General features: G+C 39.1%; 1 pseudogene; it reads right to left on the bottom strand.

Annotated features, from left to right (window-relative positions):
* Nucleotides 1-565: 565 nt before the first annotated feature.
* Nucleotides 566-1124, bottom strand: LOC138087295 (translocon-associated protein subunit beta pseudogene; annotated as a pseudogene).
* Between the last annotated feature and the right edge of the window lie 17166 nt (nucleotides 1125-18290).

Raw genomic sequence — 18290 nt, 5'->3', positions numbered from 1 at the left:
GTAGTTTCTTTTTAATATTTTTCTTATCTGATTTATCCTTTGACCAAGCACTTAATTAAAATATTGTGTTTTTTTTTTTTTTAACAGCAAACATTTGTTTTTATTAGAAAATCCCATTTGGTAAGAGCTTCCCTAAGCCACCACAGAGACTGGGTAGCCTCGAAAAGTCCCATAGCTTTCACCTTATCTTCTACCTTCTTTTGATAGGGGATGGTGGGCAATGGGTGTGGTGTCATGCAGTCTCAGAGGTGCCCCATCCTAGACCCCAGAGAGAGGTCACGTCGCTAGCAACATGCCCTATGACACCTTGAGGAGGGGTGGGGGTCACCACAGGGCCCCTAGGCTCAGGCTGTTGCCTTAGGCAATCCTCTTTATATAGCTTCAGGCGGAACCAAAGAGGCTTTCATAGCCTCCCAGGCCTGGTCCTTTGCTTTGGTTGAGAGCAGGGCAAGATCCAGGAGAACCTAGCCAAGAGCTGAGGGAGAAGAGATTGCATTTGAGATACCCTTTGGAGTCTGGAAAGCACCTGGACATCTTGGGAAGGAAGGGCTGTGGAAGACCCCATTCACTTTTTCTTGACTTTAGGGGTGTCATATTTCCTCTTGCTGGAGTTCCACAACTGCAGGAGTATGCCAATGGGAGGGAGAGTCATGACCCCAGAGGTCATCCAGTCCAGGAAATGGAGGGAGAATCCCCTCTCAAACTCTCACTGAGCCAGGAGTCTTTCCTGTCCAGTTGTACTGGTAAAGCCCATCACAATGGACCCATCCTCCTGAGCCAAGTAAGTAATAGTTGCTGAGGTGAAGTGAAATAACCAGCCTTGAGAGGGTGCAGGACCACTGTGTGGGAGATGCTGCTAGCAGGTGCAATCTGATCCCATTTGACACTGAGCATCCCAGACACAATGTCAAAGAACTCTTCTAGAGGGAAAAATATCATCAGATAATTCCACATCTAATACATACAGCACTTGAGCCAACATTGTAGATGTACTGTAAGGTCAGGTCTCACCCTTCCATGGCACATCGCTGTTCAGCAGTGATTTAGAGGCCAAAAGCTTGGCTCCTTCCCCTGCCTGAGTGACAGTTAAATAGATCCAAAACCACGAATGCCAGCAGCCTCATCATGTGCACCCCCAAAGCCTTTTGGGGGTCACCAAAACCAGAATCATATGCTGTTCTTTACAAATGTCTAAATTGTATGATTTTTATGCTATGGTTGGTTATTAATGTCTATTTTCCATTTCTTCCAAGCTACAAAAACTGTGCATTTTGCAATGCTACTTTTATACTTTTTGGGTGTATTCTTGAGAAGAAGACACGTTAACTGATATGAAACTAGACACAATACAATCCATTATATTGATCTCATTACTTTTACTTTGAAATTAAAGGGAGCTTCCTTTTCTGCTGCAAATGATCATCTTTCTAAATCTACCCTGTGTAACCCTTCTATTGTTGATGATGTCAGAGACCATATTGCTCTGAGTCCTTTTACAGCTTTGGGATATTTCTACCTCATTGTATTGCCTCAGAAGCATAACCTAGAAAATATTTTCCTGACAACATCAGCACTTAGCAATACTATACATCTAACACTTAAATCTAACTCAAAAAGTATTCTTGAATTTTCTTCTTCCCTGGAAGGTTTGTTCCCTGCCTCTCTCCTATGCTTGGAATCTCTGCTGGAACTTCAGTTAGATAACGCTCCTTGCTCAGAAGTTAAAAGTTTCTGTCCTCCAACTCTGGATCCTCTAAACCTAGGTCTTCTGCTCAGGCTGGTAGCATAATGAAGATACACACGAGATAAGCAAACTGTTATATTGTAGAGACAGCACTACTCACATTCTGGTCAGCCACATTCCTGGGTCTGGTCATTTCAACTGGAACAGAGAAATAGGGATTTTGTTAATCCCTGTGGAAGTCACCATTTAGCCCCAAAGCTTTACACATTTTAGGAATGAGATGCAAGAACTGAAAAGAGATAATTCCAGGATATCATGGAAGAGGACAAAATGTGGGGAGAAATAAATGGGAAATACCAAGGTGTTTGTCTGAAACAAAAATCAGATTAAACTGGAAATAATAAGGCCTTGTGGCCTCATGGATTTCCCTAGTGGCTCAGATGATAAGGAATCCACTGCAAGGCAACAGATGCAGGAGACATGGGTTTGATCCCTGGGTCAGGAAGATTGACTGGAAAAGGAAATGGCAATCCACTCCAGTAGCCCTGCTTGGAGTATTCCATGCACAGAGGAGCCTGATGGGCTACAGTCCATAGGGTTCCAAAGAGCTGGACACGACTGAGTGACTAACACATTCATTTTAATGGAATGAAGGTATTTTAATGTTCTATGTCATTCACTATTATTTTTTTTCTACAGTCATTTTTTAAGTGTTATCTGCATGCCAGACATGCGAGTCTAAGACTCACATGTCTTATTTTTTTATTAAAAAATAATAAAATTTAAAATTTTGATTCAATAAGATAATTGATCTGTGCATAGTAAGCACCCAAATGGTTGCTGCCATTATAACTATTACGTTTTGGGTTCTGGATATTTGTAGAAGGAGAAACTATTTTCAACCTAAGGTTAAAATCAAAAGGTGGAAGTAAGGGATGAGGGAAGTTTTTTGGAAGAGATGCACTTCTAAAGAAGGGAACACCTTGTTTCTGCTTCATACCTAGTTCATGTGTGTGCTGTATAGAACTATCCCTTCCATCTCTTTCCTGGTGTTTGATCAGACTCTGGCCTAGTGAGTATTAATCAAACTCATTGCTTTGCTGTCTTTTATGTCATTAGTTGGAGTATCTTTTTATTTGACCTAATCTGTTGGTAATTTATTCCTTGAAATGAACAGTGAGTGAATAAGACCCCAATCAACAATAAAGACTATTCCTGCCCTGCATTTTAACTAGATATATTTTAATGAAGGGGAATTAAGAAGATTCAGGTGGCATTTTAAAATGAAATGAAAATCAAATCAAATACAGATGACACCAGGCATAAACGTCTTGCATCATGGTCTTTTATAGGCAGTTAGTAACTAGCTGAAGGAGACCGAAGGCATCCACACGGCATATGGCGAGATAAATATGGCTTACTTTTAAAACTGCATTTGTGTCACACAATTAAACATTAAAACTCTGTATTCCTGAAGATTCTGCTGCAAAACTTTAAATTTTTGCAAGTTTCATTGTAACCACTCTGGAGACTTTTGAAGACACGAAATCTATCATTAGAAGCAGACTATCTAAGTCACATGATTCCAGAAAACTATTTTTAAAAAGGTGCGAATAAAACTTGCAATCCAATCCAGGGAGCAGCTCAAGTAATAACCAATATTCACTCCCAGCTACAGCGTCCCAGTGAACAGAAGATAGAGATGATTGTGCTTCCCTAGAGCCCAGCAAGGGAAGACGAGCTCTGAGAACCGACTAGTCCCAAGAGGGAATCAAGTGGAGCTGAATTACTGCAAGTCCAAGCCTTGTCTGCAGAGCATAACAGTTTCAGCAAAACTGAGGTTAAGGAGGTGTATTCCAATATCATTTCGCCACTGCAGCAAAACCAAGACTGACTTAATTAGTGCATTGAATACAGCTTCTGATAGATATCAAAACTAAGGCCCATCTGAGAAAACAGGCTTTGGTTTCTAAACCCCATTCTTACTGAATTTGAAAAGAAAAAATAAAATAATATTTTTTTCTCAAAAGTTTGAAGAAATATTTCTAAATTATTTTCATCTAAAAAACATTTTTAAATATTCATTGGAGGGACTGATGCTGAAGCTGAAACTCCAATATTTTGGCCACCTGATGTGAAGAGCTGACTCATTTGAAAAGACACTGATGCTGGAAAAGATTGAGGGCAGGAGGAGGAGGGAACGACAAGGATGAGATGGTTGGATGGCCTCACCAACTCAATGGACATGGGCTTATGTGAACTCTGGGAGTTGATGAAGGACAGGGAGGCCTGGCATGCTGCAGTTCATGAGGTTGCAAAGAGTCGGACACGACTGAGCAAATGAACTGAACTGAACTGAAGAAAAAAAAGTCCCACTCATGTTTCTTTGTCTCAATTCAAAAAAACTGAAAATAGCTGGAGATCACAGGGTACCATTTAATCAATGGTGCCAAAGCAGAAGCCTGAAGAAAATCTCTCAAAGAAAGATGCCAACGTGAAGTTCCTGGCTCCACTATCAAATGCCAGCAGTAAGGTTCTCACCGCAGAAGGCTGCTCTGATGATTTAATGAGTTAATATGTAACTAAGGTTCTTATAACAATATCTAGAACATAATAAACAGTATATGCATTTGTCATCATTATTACTATTTTGATATTATGGAGATATAATCTAGACAGTCTCGGATTAGTCAAATAATATTTAAAACCTTTCATTTGATGGGCATTTAATATGTTCAAGGTACTTTATGTAAACTGACTTAATTTTCACAATAATCCTATGAGGTGGATACTACTGTTATTTCAATTTTATAGTTTGAAAATCTGAGGCTTAAAAAAATTGTCAGTTGCTCAAATTAAGGTTAAGTCAATGGGCTGAAAAGTAACTGCCTCAGCGTTTTAACCAGGCAATCTCCTTGAAGCAGCTGCTCTTTAATAACTAAGTTGAATGTCCAAAACCAACGAAGGCAAGATTTATAGTGGCCAAGATCAACATGTAAATCGAGTGAAATCTAACCCAGATGTGCTACACTTATGACTGTATAAGCAAAGTCACATACACAACACCTGATGCAGGGGAGCAAAATTTGTCACCCCAAAATATGCCTCTTTGAGCTAAAGGCAATCAAAACCCAGAAGTTTTAGGAAAAGCTCTTTACCTCCCTCTCAACTGCCTTAATTCACATAGGAGGGGGCCCTGTAGCATAAGCCATCTATACCAGACATTCTTTTTCACCTAAGAAATTTATCTGTGTAACAGGGTAACCGTTGTTTGCTAAACATCTTACTCTCCCTTCCAGTGAATGGCCTTCCTCCCTTTGTATCCCCATGTCCCTGTAATCCTTTCCTCAGCAGGATGCAATATAAGCTTCATTTACCTGGCTACCCTTTGAGTCTTCCCATCTTTATGTGGCTTCTGTATGTTTGTAAATGTTTCCTCCTGTTAATTTGTCCTATATCAATTTAATTATTAGAATAGCAGAAGAATCTACAAGGGAAGAAGGGAACTTTTTGTCCATGCCTTGAATGACAAATATGCAAATATGACAAATACATGCAAACAGTTCAACAATTGTTTGGAGATAAAAAGCAGTCAACAGCATGAATAGAATCTCAGGGAATCTTCTTGCTTTTAAAGATTTAAGTACTTATGTCTAAAGTCAGAGCCCCTCAGCTGTTCTTCCCCATAGTGTGTGTCTCTGTGTAACCTCATGCTTTGATAATACAAAGAAAAGAGGCAGGGATATGTGGAGTTTTCAGGATAAATTCATATGGATGCCAACTAATGTTCTCCACTTTTAGACTGAGGGATCAGTATACACAAACGTTGAGATTTCTTACTGAGAATGTGCTAATATAAGAAACCCCAAATAACCCAAAGTCTGTGAATTAGAGTTTTGCTTTCTTTTTCTTCCTTCAGGTCACTTAGCCAGAATGACAAGCTAGTCCTTGTGGCCTCATCAGATGTTCCATATGAACCTGTCGTGTAGAAACTTCAGACTCTCCTCTTTTTTTTCTTGTCTCCCATCTATAAGTCTGCAGTATGGCCTAGCAAGAGCTAAAACAGCATACATTTCCTTAGACTCCAAAACACTGCCAGTGCTATTGATAACATTAGTAGTAACTCTACTTAGAAAACAAAACTACATGTTTCACTTCTAGATTACAACCATGTACAGCTTACTTAGAAGCATTACTTGCAGACACGGGAGAACTCACCTAGTCTTTTCACCATCACACATATCTTGCATTTGGATCTGTAATATCTTTAAAAATTTTAATTCTTGTGTCTTTTGTTTCCTGTGGATGGAACAGGCTTGATGAATCTCTAGTATGTAACTAGCATTCATTTTGATAGGTAATATCTCTCCCGGGTTGCTTTTAGCTCAGTGCCCTGGCAGTCTCTGCCACACTGCCAGAGACTCCATTCTTCAGTACTTCTAAAATACTCATACCAGTGTGTAATCTTTAATTCTCTCTCCACAAGCACAAACATGGCCCTGTAAGATTTTTAAAATGAATCATCTATGGTAACACGAAGAAATAAAATCTATACAAGAAAAATTGTGTGTGATAATGGGATGGAGAAGTGTTCCAAATTCACAATTAGGATTCCTAATGTAAAATGAGTCTGATTTTGGCAATAAGGAGTTCATGATCTGAGCCACAGTCAGCTCCCAGTCTTGTTTTTGTTGACTGTATAGAGCTTCTCCATTTTTGGCTGCAAAGAATATTATCAATCTGATTTCGGTGATGTCCATGTGTAGAGTCTTCTCTTGTGTTGTTGGAAGAGGGTGTTTGCTATGACCAGTGTATTCTCTTGGCAAAACTCTATTAGTTTTTGCCCTGCTTCATTCTGCATTCCAAGGCCAAATTTGCCTGTTACTCCAGGTGTTTCTTGACTTCCTACTTTTGCATTCCAGTCCCCTATAATGAAAAGGACATCTTTTTTGGGTGTTAGTTCTAAAAGGTCTTGTAGGTCTTCATAGAACCATTCAACTTCAGCTTCTTCAGTGTTACTGGTTGGGGCATAGACTTGGATTACTGTGATATTGAATAGTTTGCCTTGGAGACGAACAGAGATCATTCTGTCGTTTTTGAGATTGCATCCAAGTACTGCATTTCGGACTTTTTTGTTGACCATGATGGCTACTCCATTTCTTCTGAGGGATTTCTGCCCACAGTAGTAGATATAATGGTCTTCTGAGTTAAATTCACGCATTCCAGTCCATTTTAGTTCGCTGATTCCTAGAATGTCGAAGTTCGCTCTTGCCATCTCCTGTTTGACCACTTCCAATTTGCCTTGATTCATGGACCTAACATTCCAGGTTCCTATGCAATATTGCTCTTTACAGCATCGGATCTTGCTTCTATCACCAGTCACATCCACAGCTGGGTATTGTTTTTGCTTTGGCTCCATCCCTTCATTCTTTCTGGACTCAAATTCAGACTCAAATTGAAGAAAGTAGGGAAAACTGCTAGACCATTCAGGTATGACCTAAATCAAATCCCTTATGATTATACAGTATAAGTGAGAAATAGATTTAAGGGCCTAGATCTGATACATAGAGTGCCTGATGAACTATGGAATGAGGTTCGTGATATTGTACAGGAGACAGGGATCAAAACCATCCCCATGGAAAAGAAATGCAAAAAAGCGAAATGGCTGTCTGGGGAGGCCTTAAAAATAGCTGTGAAAATAAGAGAGGTGAAAAGCAAAGGAGAAAAGGAAAGATATAAGCATCTGTATGCAGAGTTCTGAAGAATAGCAAAGGAGATAAGAAAGCCTTCCTCAGCGATCAGTGCAAAGAAATAGAGGAAAAGAACAGAATAGGAAAGACTAGAGATCTCTTCAAGAAAATTAGAGATACCAAGGTAACATTTCATGCAAAGATGGGCTCGATAAAGGACAGAAATGGTATGGACCTAACAGAAGCAGAAGATATTAAGAAGAGGTGGTAAGAATACACAGAAGAACTGTACAAAAAAGATCTTCATGACCCAGATAACCATGATGGTATGATCACTAATCTAGAGCCAGACATCCTGGAATATGTAGCCAAGTTGCCCTTGGAAGGCATCACTATGAACAAAGCTATTGGAGGTAATGGAATTCCAGTTGAGCTGTTTCAAATCCTGAAAGATGATGCTGTGAAAGTGCTGCACTCAATATGCCAGCAAATTTGGAAAACTCAGCAGTGGCCACAGGACTGGAAAAGGTCAGTTTTCACTCCAATTCCAAAGAAAGGCAATGCCAAAGAATGCTCAAACTACCACACAGTTGTACTCATCTCACATGCTAGTAAAGTAATGCTCAAAATTCTGCAAGCCAGGCTTCAGCAATACATGAACCATGAACTTCCTGATGTTCAAGCTGGTTTTAGAAAAGGCAGAAGAACCAGAGATCAAATTGCCAACATCCACTGGATCATCGAAAAAGCAAGAGAGTTCCAGAGAAACATCTATTTCTGCTTTATTGACTATACCAAAGCCTTTGACTGTGTGGATCACAAGAAACTGTGGAAAATTCTGAAAGAGATAAGAATACTAGACCACCTAACCTGCCTCTTGAGAAATCTGTATGCAGGTCAGGAAGCAACAGTTAGAACTGGACATGGAACAACAGACTGGTTCCAAATAGGAAAAGGAGTACGTCAAGGCTGTATATGGTCACCCTGCTTATTTAACTTATATGCAGAGTACATCATGAGAAACGCTGGACTAGAAGAAACACAAACTGGAGCCAAGATTGCCAGGAGAAATATCAATAACCTCAGATATGCAGATGACACCACCCTTATGGCAGAAAGTGAAGAGGAACTCAAAAGCCTCTTGATGAAAGTGAAAGTGGAGAGTGAAAAAGTTAGCTTAAAGCTCAACATTCAGAAAACGAAGATCATGGCATCTGGTCCAATCACTTCATGGGAAATAGATGGGGAAACAGTGGAAACAGTGTCAAACTTTATTTTTGGGGGCTCCAAAATCACTGCAGATGGTGATTGCAGCCATGAAATTAAAAGATGCTTACTCCTTGGAAGAAAAGTTATGACCAACCTAGATAGTATATTCAAAAGCAGAGACATTACTTTGCCGACTAAGGTCCATCTAGTCAAGGCTATGGTTTTTCCTGTGGTCATGTATGGATGTGAGAGTTGGACTGTGAAGAAGGCTGAGTGCCGAAGAATTGATGCTTTTGAACTGCGGTATTGGAGAAGACTCTTGAGAGTCCCTTGGACTGCAAAGAGATCCAACCAGTCCATTCTGAAGGAGATCAGCCCTGGGATTTCTTTGGAAGGAATGATGCTAAAGCTGAAACTCCAGTACTTTGGCCACCTCATGCGAAGAGTTGACTCATTGGAAAAGACTCTGATGCTGGGAGGGATTGGGGGCAGGAGGAGAAGGGGACGACAGAGGTTGAGATGGCTGGATGGTGTCACTGACTCGATAGATGTGAGTCTGTGTGAACTCCAGGAGTTGGTGATGCACAGGGAGGCCTGGCGTGCTGCGATTCATGGGGTCGCAAAGAGTCGGACAGGGCAGAGCGACTGAACTGAACTGAATGTACAGTGAATACACCCAGATCTTAGAGCACAAGTGTGAAAAGAATAGATTGCCGCAGTGTCAGCCCAGATGCCATTTTGAAGACTGGAACCTTGATCTTATATTTTCGGGACAGTTCCAAGGTTGATTTTAATTTTGGTTATGCTTAGTAACAGAATTATTTCTTTAATATTATAGAAATGGTTGTGGGCACAGACATTGCAAAAGTTTAAAGTACTGCACACCCTCAATCTGAGCTCCTGGCACCCAAAGAGTATCCTCTCTGTGAAATCGTAAGACCATCAGAATTTGGGCAAACTCCACGGTAATACTAACTTCCTGACAGAGCCAATGGATAGCCAAATCCCTAGCCCCACAACCCCTAGCTTTTAATACCCATTATCCTAGTTCCTATTTTGAGCATAAACAAAATTAAAATCAACTTTGGAATTGAGTCTAAGTTTTCATTCTCACCAATCTTTAAACACAAAACAGACTCAGGTTTTGCTCCTTACCCAACTACCCTCCTCTAGTTCCTACTCAAACCAAATAAAATAGTGCATGTCATCATATAAAAGAAGTAAGGCCAGAACTAAAATGTGGAGAGTTTCTATGAAACCTGAAAGCTTGTACATTTTTAACTATGAAAAGAGAGTAAATGTGTTACTAAGTTTCTGAAGTCCAACAGCCCTCTTATCCTTCCTTTCCCTTGAGTTTAAAGCCCCAGAGATAGGATTAAGTCAAGGTACTATCCCAAAGATGCCTTCTAACTCAGCTGATAATTTAGTTTCCTGGATCACATCAACTTACATCTCAAATACAGCATTACTAAATTCTTAAGGGTCTAAATGAACATCTGTGCTTTTCCTTTTTCTATTTTTTCCCCTGTAGATGGCCAGTAGTATCTAAAGATAAGACTTATTGGGGGGCAATGCGAATTTATTACTTACAGTCTCAGACTGGTCCACAATAATAAGAAGCTACCTTATAAACCTCTGTAATTAAAAGTATGGTCCATGGTTATCTGCCCCAAAATTCAGACAGGAGTTTGGGGAAATGAATATTACTGGGCTCTACTCTATGTTTCTGAATTAAAATCTCAAGAAAAATTTCTGGGCATCTATACATGAAAATGTTCATTAAATTTTAACAGTGGAAATCCTCAAACTACTCTTTTAAGTCATCTCATTCTTTAGATAATATCAAGGCATATTGCATAAACACATGTACATATATAAACTTATAAACATATGCATTTTTCCTTTTGTAGTTTAAGCAAATGAAACAATGCCACACTTTGCTTTTAATTATCACTATAAATCTTTCTGTGCTATATACACTTACTGTGCTCTGCATTAGAATAACCTGATGGTTTTCTCAGTTCAGTTCAGTTCGGTCGCTCAGTCGTGTCTGACTCTGTGCAACCCTATAGACGGCAGCCCACCAGGCTCCACTGCCCCTGGGATTCTCCAGGCAAGAACACTGGAGTGGGTTGCCATTTCCTTCTCCAATGCATGAAAGTGAAGTCACTCAGTCATGTCCGACCCTCAGCAGCCCCATGGACTGCAGCCTACCAGGCTCTTCCATCCATGGAATTTTCCAGGCAAGAGTACTGGAGTGGGGTGCCATTGCCTTCTCCACAGAAGTCCACTAAGCTACCACAAAGAAATGTATCAGAATAGAACTTTTCTAAGATTGTTGATATGAATGCTTAGGAGATTTGAATTGTTCCTCATGGTAGCTGCTCTTAGTAAGTCAACAATTTGAAATGAAGATATATACTTGACATCGAATACGTTTCATAGTCATGTTTGACAACCGATTTTCACTTTTTGGATGTGTTAAATTCAGATGAGAGTGGATTGAAATATCATACATTGGACACAGGAGTCAAGAACAAGATTGAAAAGTCAACACCAAGAGTGCTAGGCACTGCATGGTAAGAGGAGGATGGGAACTGAGGCCAAATTTGGAACGTGAGTCACAGGAATGTGCTAGCTTTCTTTGTGTTATTCACGAATACAGATGCATGTTGCTGAAGAATTTTTGGCTTGGAAATGGGAAAAAAAAATTAGTGGCAAAAATATTCACGATACATAAAGTGTTCTTAGAAGCATGATATACTTTTCTGTATGTGGTGATGGATTTCGGGTGTGTTTAAACACATTACCTGGTCAGGCAATCTCAAGACGTGGTGAAATAGTGGAATTCATGAAACTCTTGGAACTTAGAGCTCTGGTTACATTTGCTCAGCACCTGGTTGCCTGCCTCAGCATAAAACCAGCTGGCAGCTGTTTTTTTGTTTCATTTTGTAAGACTTTGTTATTTATTGTCCAAATGCTCCTCATGAATTTCCAAAGCACAAAATTTCAGACAAGTGAAGATTGAGGGACTTTGTTTGGGTCAGTGAGAAATGTAACCTCTATATAAGTAACTATCCTCTATTTATTTTTCTCTCTCATGTTATTTTCCAATGGGTGTTAGTGAAGTCTTCTCTTGACTACCCCTCCATTTGAAGATATTTCAGTGAATAATTCACATGCAAAGTGTCCAAAAAGTCAATGCATCATCCTGCTTTACTGCATAAACCCAACTCACTCATCTTGTGTGACAGACAGCTCAGAGTGGGACAGGGGCATCCCTGTTTTCACGCGTGCAAAAGAGATGCTGACCTTTTCTCTGAAAGACATTTCAAGACTATTTTGGTGCCCTGACTAGGATTCTTATTCCTGAGATGATTAAGAACACATTTGGAATTTCAAGTGGAGCAGAGCACTTGAATTGAAAAGATGTCTGACAAATGGTTTTTAGGTGAAGGGAGAAAGTTGGACGTTCTTTCTTGAAAAATTTTTTAAAAAGATATCCACACCTGGCTCAGATTCCAAGAACATCATGCAATAAACATGATGTCTAAGACAATGTTCATTAGGACAGGATTGCGGTGGAATATTCTTAGAGAAGATATCCCTAGTGGCTCAGGCTGTAAAGAATCTGCAATAAAGGAAACCCAGGTTCCAGCCCTGGGTCAGGAAGATTCCCTGGAGAAGGGAATGGCAACCCATCCCAGTATTTTTGCCATGAGAATCCCATGGATTGAGGAGCCTGGTGGACTACTCAAGAGTTGGACATGACTAAGCAACTCTCTCTCTCTCTCTCTCTCTCTCTCTCTCTCTCTCTCTCTCTCTCTCTCTCTCTCTCTCTCTCTCTCTCACTCTCTCTCTCACACACACACACACACACACACACACACACACACACGCACATGCACACATTCTTAGAGGAGCTACTATTCAGCTTCCAAGCAGAAGGATGGAGGGAAGGGGAAATCATTTTCCTGGTTTGTGAAAAAGGTCCATACTTGCAGTGTGCCAGGCCTGTACTAATACTTTTTATCAAGTACCTAACAATAATTTGACAGCAGCTTGGGAAAATATGTATTGTCAATTCCTTTAAATAGACTGAAAAAAAAAAAAAAGGAAATCTTTCCAAAATCTTCCAACAAATGAATGGGAACAAGATTTCCACCAACTGTGGTGCAGTTTATAAAACTTTCTCACTAAACCTGAGTCTTTATTTTGATACTGTTTACAATCCACATAATTTGTGCTATTAGTAAAAGAACCTAATGTATGAAGATGACCATCAACAGTCAAATGATACCCACAAACTTAAGAATCATACATTAGATAGGTGACCACTGAGTTTTATTTTTTTTCTGAAATGCACATTGGAGTTCAAGTTTTAGAACACACACACATACAGAGAATAAACAATATTAATGCTACTGCCTGTCTTGTAAACAAATTAAAAAGCAGAATAAATTATTTGAGTGTATTCATTAAACATGTACTAGATACTGAGATGGGCTTTCCACGTGTCACAGTGGTAAAGAATCCACCTACCAATGCAGGAGATGCAAGAGACATGGGTTCAATCCCTGGGTCAGGAAGATCCCCTGGAGAAGGAAATGGCAACTTATCCCAGTATTCTTGCCTGGAGAATTTCATGGTCAGAGGAGCCTGGTGGACCAGAGTCCATGGGGTTGCAAAGAGTTGGACACAACTGAACGAGTAAGCACACACAGATACTGAGATAGAGCATTAACAGGGGAAGAGCCCACAGTCCTCTCCCCATGAAGCCTAAAGCATAACTTAAGAAGCTCACATGCATAAATAATCACAATGCAACAATATGTTCAAACTGAGTTATGAACAGGGAAGAATAAGGGACAGCTCAAAGTATAATTAATCAGCTGGAGAGGATACTATGACACCAGGGAATTCCTCACAAAAGAAAAAAAAAAGTTTTACTTCTTCTTTTCCAATTTGGATTCCTTTCATTTCTTTTTCTGCTCTGATTGCTATGGCCAAAACTTCCAGAACTATGTTGAATAGTAGTGGTGAAAGTGGACACCCTTTAGGGTTCAGGTTCACTAGTTCCTGACTTTAGGGGAAATGCTTTCAATTTTTCTCCATTGAGGATAATGTTTGCTGTGGGTTTGTCATAGATAGCTTTTATTATGTTGAGGTATGTTCCTTCTATTCCTGCTTTTTGGAGAGTTTTTATCATAAATGGATGTTGAATTTTGTCATAGGCCTTCTCTGCATCTATTGAGATAATCATATGGCTTTTATTTTTCAATTTGTTAATGTGGTGAATTACATTGATTGATTTGCGGATATTGAAGAATCCTTGCATCCCTGGGATAAAGCCCACTTGGTCATGGTGTATGATCTTTTTAATGTGTTGTTGGATTCTGATTGCTAGAATTTTATTGAGGATTTTTGCATCTATGTTCATCAGTGATATTGGCCTGTAGTTTTCTTTTTTTGTGACATCTTTGTCAGGTTTTGGTATTAGGGTGATGGTGGCCTCATAGAATGAGTTTGGAAGTTTACCTTCCTCTGCAATTTTCTGGAAGAGTTTGAGTAGGATAGGTGTTAGCTCTTCTCGAAATTTTTGGTAGAATTCAGCTGTGAAGCCGTCTGGACCTGGGCTTTTGTTTGCTGGAAGATTTCTGATTACAGTTTCAATTTCCGTGCTTGTGGTGGGTCTGTTAAGATTTTCTACTTCTTCCTGGTTCAGTTTTGGAATATTGTACTTTTCTAAGAATTTGTCCATTTCTTCCACGTTGTCCATTTTATTGGCATATAACTGCTGATAGTAGTCTCTTATGATCCTTTGTATTTCTATGTTGTCTGTTGTGATCTCTCCATTTTCATTTCTAATTTTATTGATTTGATTTTTCTCTCTTTGCTACTTGATGAGTCTGGCTAATGGTTTGTCAATTTTATTTATCCTTTCAAAGAACCAGCTTTTGGCTTTGTTGATTTTTGCTATGGTCTCTTTTGTTTCTTTTGCATTTATTTCTGCCCTAATTGTTAAGATTTCTTTCCTTCTACTAACTCTGGGGTTCTCCAGTTCTTCGTTTTCTAGTTGCTTTAGGTGTAGAGTTAGGTTATTTATTGGACTTTTTTCTTGTTTCTTGAGGTATGCCTGTATTGCTATGAACTTTCCTCTTAGCGCTGCTTTTATAGTGTCCCACAGGTTTGGGGTTGTTGTGTCTTCATTTTCATTAGTTTCTATGCATATTTTGATTTCTTGCAGATGACATGATCCTCTACATGGAAAACCCTAAAGACTCCACCAGAAAATTACTGGAGCTAATCAATGAATATAGTAAAGTTGCAGGATATAAAATCAATACACAGAAATCCCTTGCATTCCTATACACTAATAATGAGAAAGTAGAAAAAGAAATTAAGGAAACAATTCCATTCACCATTACAATGAAAAGAATAAAATACTTAGGAATATATCTACCTAAAGAAACTAAAGACCTATATATAGAAAACTATAAAACACTGATGAAAGAAATCAAAGAGGACACTAATAGATGGAGAAATATACCATGTTCATGGGTCGGAAGACTCAATATAGTAAAAATGAGTATACTACCCAAAGCAATTTACAAATTCAATGCAATCCCTATCAAGCTGCCAGCCATATTTTTCACAGAACTAGAACAAATAATTTCAAGATTTGTATGGAAATACAAAAAACCTCGAATAGCCAAAGCAATCTTGAGAAAGAAGAATGGAACTGGAGGAATCAACTTGCCTGACTTCAGGCTCTACTACAAAGCCACAGTCATCAAGACAGTATGGTACTGGCACAAAGACAGAAATATAGATCAATGGAACAAAATAGAAAGCCCAGAGATAAATCCACACACATATGGATACCTTATCTTTGACAAAGGAGGCAAGAATATACAATGGAGTAAAGACAATCTCTTCAACAAGTGGTACTGGGAAAACTGGTCAACCACTTGTAAAAGAATGAAACTAGATCACTTTCTAACACCGCACACAAAAATAAACTCAAAATGGATTAAAGATCTAAATGTAAGACCAGAAACTATAAAACTCCTAGAGGAGAACATAGGCAAAACACTCTCAGACATAAATCACAGCAGGATCCTCTATGATCCTCCTCCCAGAATTCTGGAAATAAAAGCAAAAATAAACAAATGGGATCTAATTAAAATTAAAAGCTTCTGCACAACAAAGGAAAATATAAGCAAGGTGAAAGGACAGCCTTCTGAATGGGAGAAAATAATAGCAAATGAAACAACTGACAAATAACTAATCTCAAAAATATACTAGCAATTTATGCAATTCAATTCCAGAAAAATAAACGACCCAATCAAAAAATGGGCCAAAGAACTAAATATACATTTCTCCAAAGAAGACATATGGATGGCTAACAAACACATGAAAAGATGCTCAACATCACTCATTATTAGAGAAATGCAAATCAAAATCACAATGAGGTACCACTTCACACCAGTCAGAATGTCTGCAATCCAAAAATCTGCAAGCAATAAATGCTGGAGAGGGTGTGGAGAAAAGGGAACCCTCCTACACTGTTGGTGGGAATGCAAACTAGTACAACCACTATGGAAAACTGTGTGGCGATTCCTTAAAAAATTGCAAATAGAACTGCCGTATGACCCAGCAATCCCACTGCTGGGAGTAGACACCAAGGAAACCAGAATTGAAAGAGACACATGTACCCCAATGTTCATCGCAGCACTGTTGATAATAACCAGGACATGGAAACAACCTAGATGTCCATCAGCAGATGAATGGATAAGAAAGCTGTGGTACATATACACAATGCAGTATTACTCAGCCGTTAAAAAGAATATATTTGAATCACTTCTGATGAGATGGATGAAACTGGAGCCGATTATACAGAGTGAAGTAAGCCAGAAAGAAAAACACCAATACAGTATACTAACACATATATATGGAATTTAGAAAGATGGCAATGATGACCCTGTATGCAAGACAGCAAAAAAGACACAGATGTGTATAGTGGACTTTTGGACTCAGAGGGAGAGGGAGTGGGTGGGATGTTTTGGGAGAATGGCATTGAAACATGTATACTATCATGTAAGAATCAAATCACCAGTCTATGTCCGATGCAGGATACAGCATGCTTGGGGCCGGTGCACGGGGATGACCCAAAGGGATGTTGTGGGGAGGGAGGTGGGAGGGGGGTTCATGTTTGGGATCGCATGTACACCCATGATGGCTTCATGTCAATGTATGGCAAAACCAATACAGTATTATAAAGTAAAATAAAGTAAAAATAAAAATCAAAAAGAAAAAAAAAGTGATTTGAATAGTGAAAAAATGACCAGGTGTGCTCCCAATGCATGTATCCTCGGGGCAGGGGCATGGAGGAATGTGTTTCGGTGCCTATCTGGAAACCGTGACTGTCACTATTTGAGAATAGTGACAAGTAGGAAGATGAGTATGGTTCAGGTTATGAGGTGCTTTGTATGCCTGCATCGGGACTTGGACTTCAATTTTCCAAGAGGGCACAAACTTGTAGCTTTTTGACCCACAGATGCATTATGTTGGTTCAGAAGGAATGTTTTTAAAGTAACTGGCTACCGAGTACTCTAAGACCTATTGTATTTTCTAGACATACTCATTTTTTTCATGTTACCTACTGACCTGCCTTGCCCACAAAGGCATTTTTAGTGTGCAACCCATACTATGATGCATGGTGATCCATCAAACATTTTGAATCTAGAGTGATATAAACTCTGGATTATTAAGAATATTTTCATGAAAATATATTAAAACAAGAGAAAACAAGTTTAAGTTTCCAAAAGATAAACAGCATGTATCTGAGCTACAATGATAGATTTAAAAACAAAGAATCTGTGCAGAATGAACAACATATAATGATTAACCAAATATTAATACTTGTTATAGTGAGTGAATTGTTATCAGTCCTGTCCAACTCTTTGCGACCATGGACTACCTACTAGGCTTCTCCATCCATGGGATTTTCCAGACAAGGGTACTAGAGTGGGTTGCCATTTCCTTCTCCAGGGGATCTTCCCGACCCAGGAATCAAACCCGGGTCTCCTGCATTGCAGGCAGACGCTTTACCCTCTGAGCCAGCAGGGAAGGCCAATAATTGTTATAGGAAGGGTGAAACTGATAAAAGTTTCAAATTGCAACTTACTATGATCATATATAATTACATGAAGTAGAAGCAAAGTGGTAAATAAAAATACTTCATTGTTATTAGTTATTGATAAAGTTAACTGGGCATGGTTAGTGCAATTAAACTATCCAGTGTATTTGAAACTGTGCCATGGAGGCTGATAGGCAAAACACAGTTAAACCAGAAGTACTGATTAATTACTTTATTGGACCATTAAACATCTGGCTTGTCTTTGCTACTCAATAAACTTAAACAGTTCATTAAAAACCAATGAAACATGACAGAAAAAAATTAGAGGCTTTGTTTTCTTATTTCTTTTCGGCTTACCTATGGATTAGAGGCTCTTATTTCCTTTAGCATTTCCACCTCCAAATATCTAATGGAAAGTCACAAACTTTGCTGAGTAGTGGCAAATTCCACACCCCAAATTAAAACCAGAAACTGCAAACCTGTAACTCTTAAGTAATTGTGAATAAACTAAGTTGCAGAGGTCAGTAGAGAAGGAAAATCCTTTTTGCAATATATGCCAGAAGTC

Source organism: Capricornis sumatraensis, chromosome 10 (assembly GCF_032405125.1).
Source record: "Capricornis sumatraensis isolate serow.1 chromosome 10, serow.2, whole genome shotgun sequence".
In the NCBI taxonomy this organism is placed as follows: Eukaryota; Metazoa; Chordata; class Mammalia; order Artiodactyla; family Bovidae; genus Capricornis; species Capricornis sumatraensis.
The sequence above is the reverse complement of the archived record's forward strand: the minus strand, read 5'-3'. Positions and strand labels throughout refer to the sequence as shown.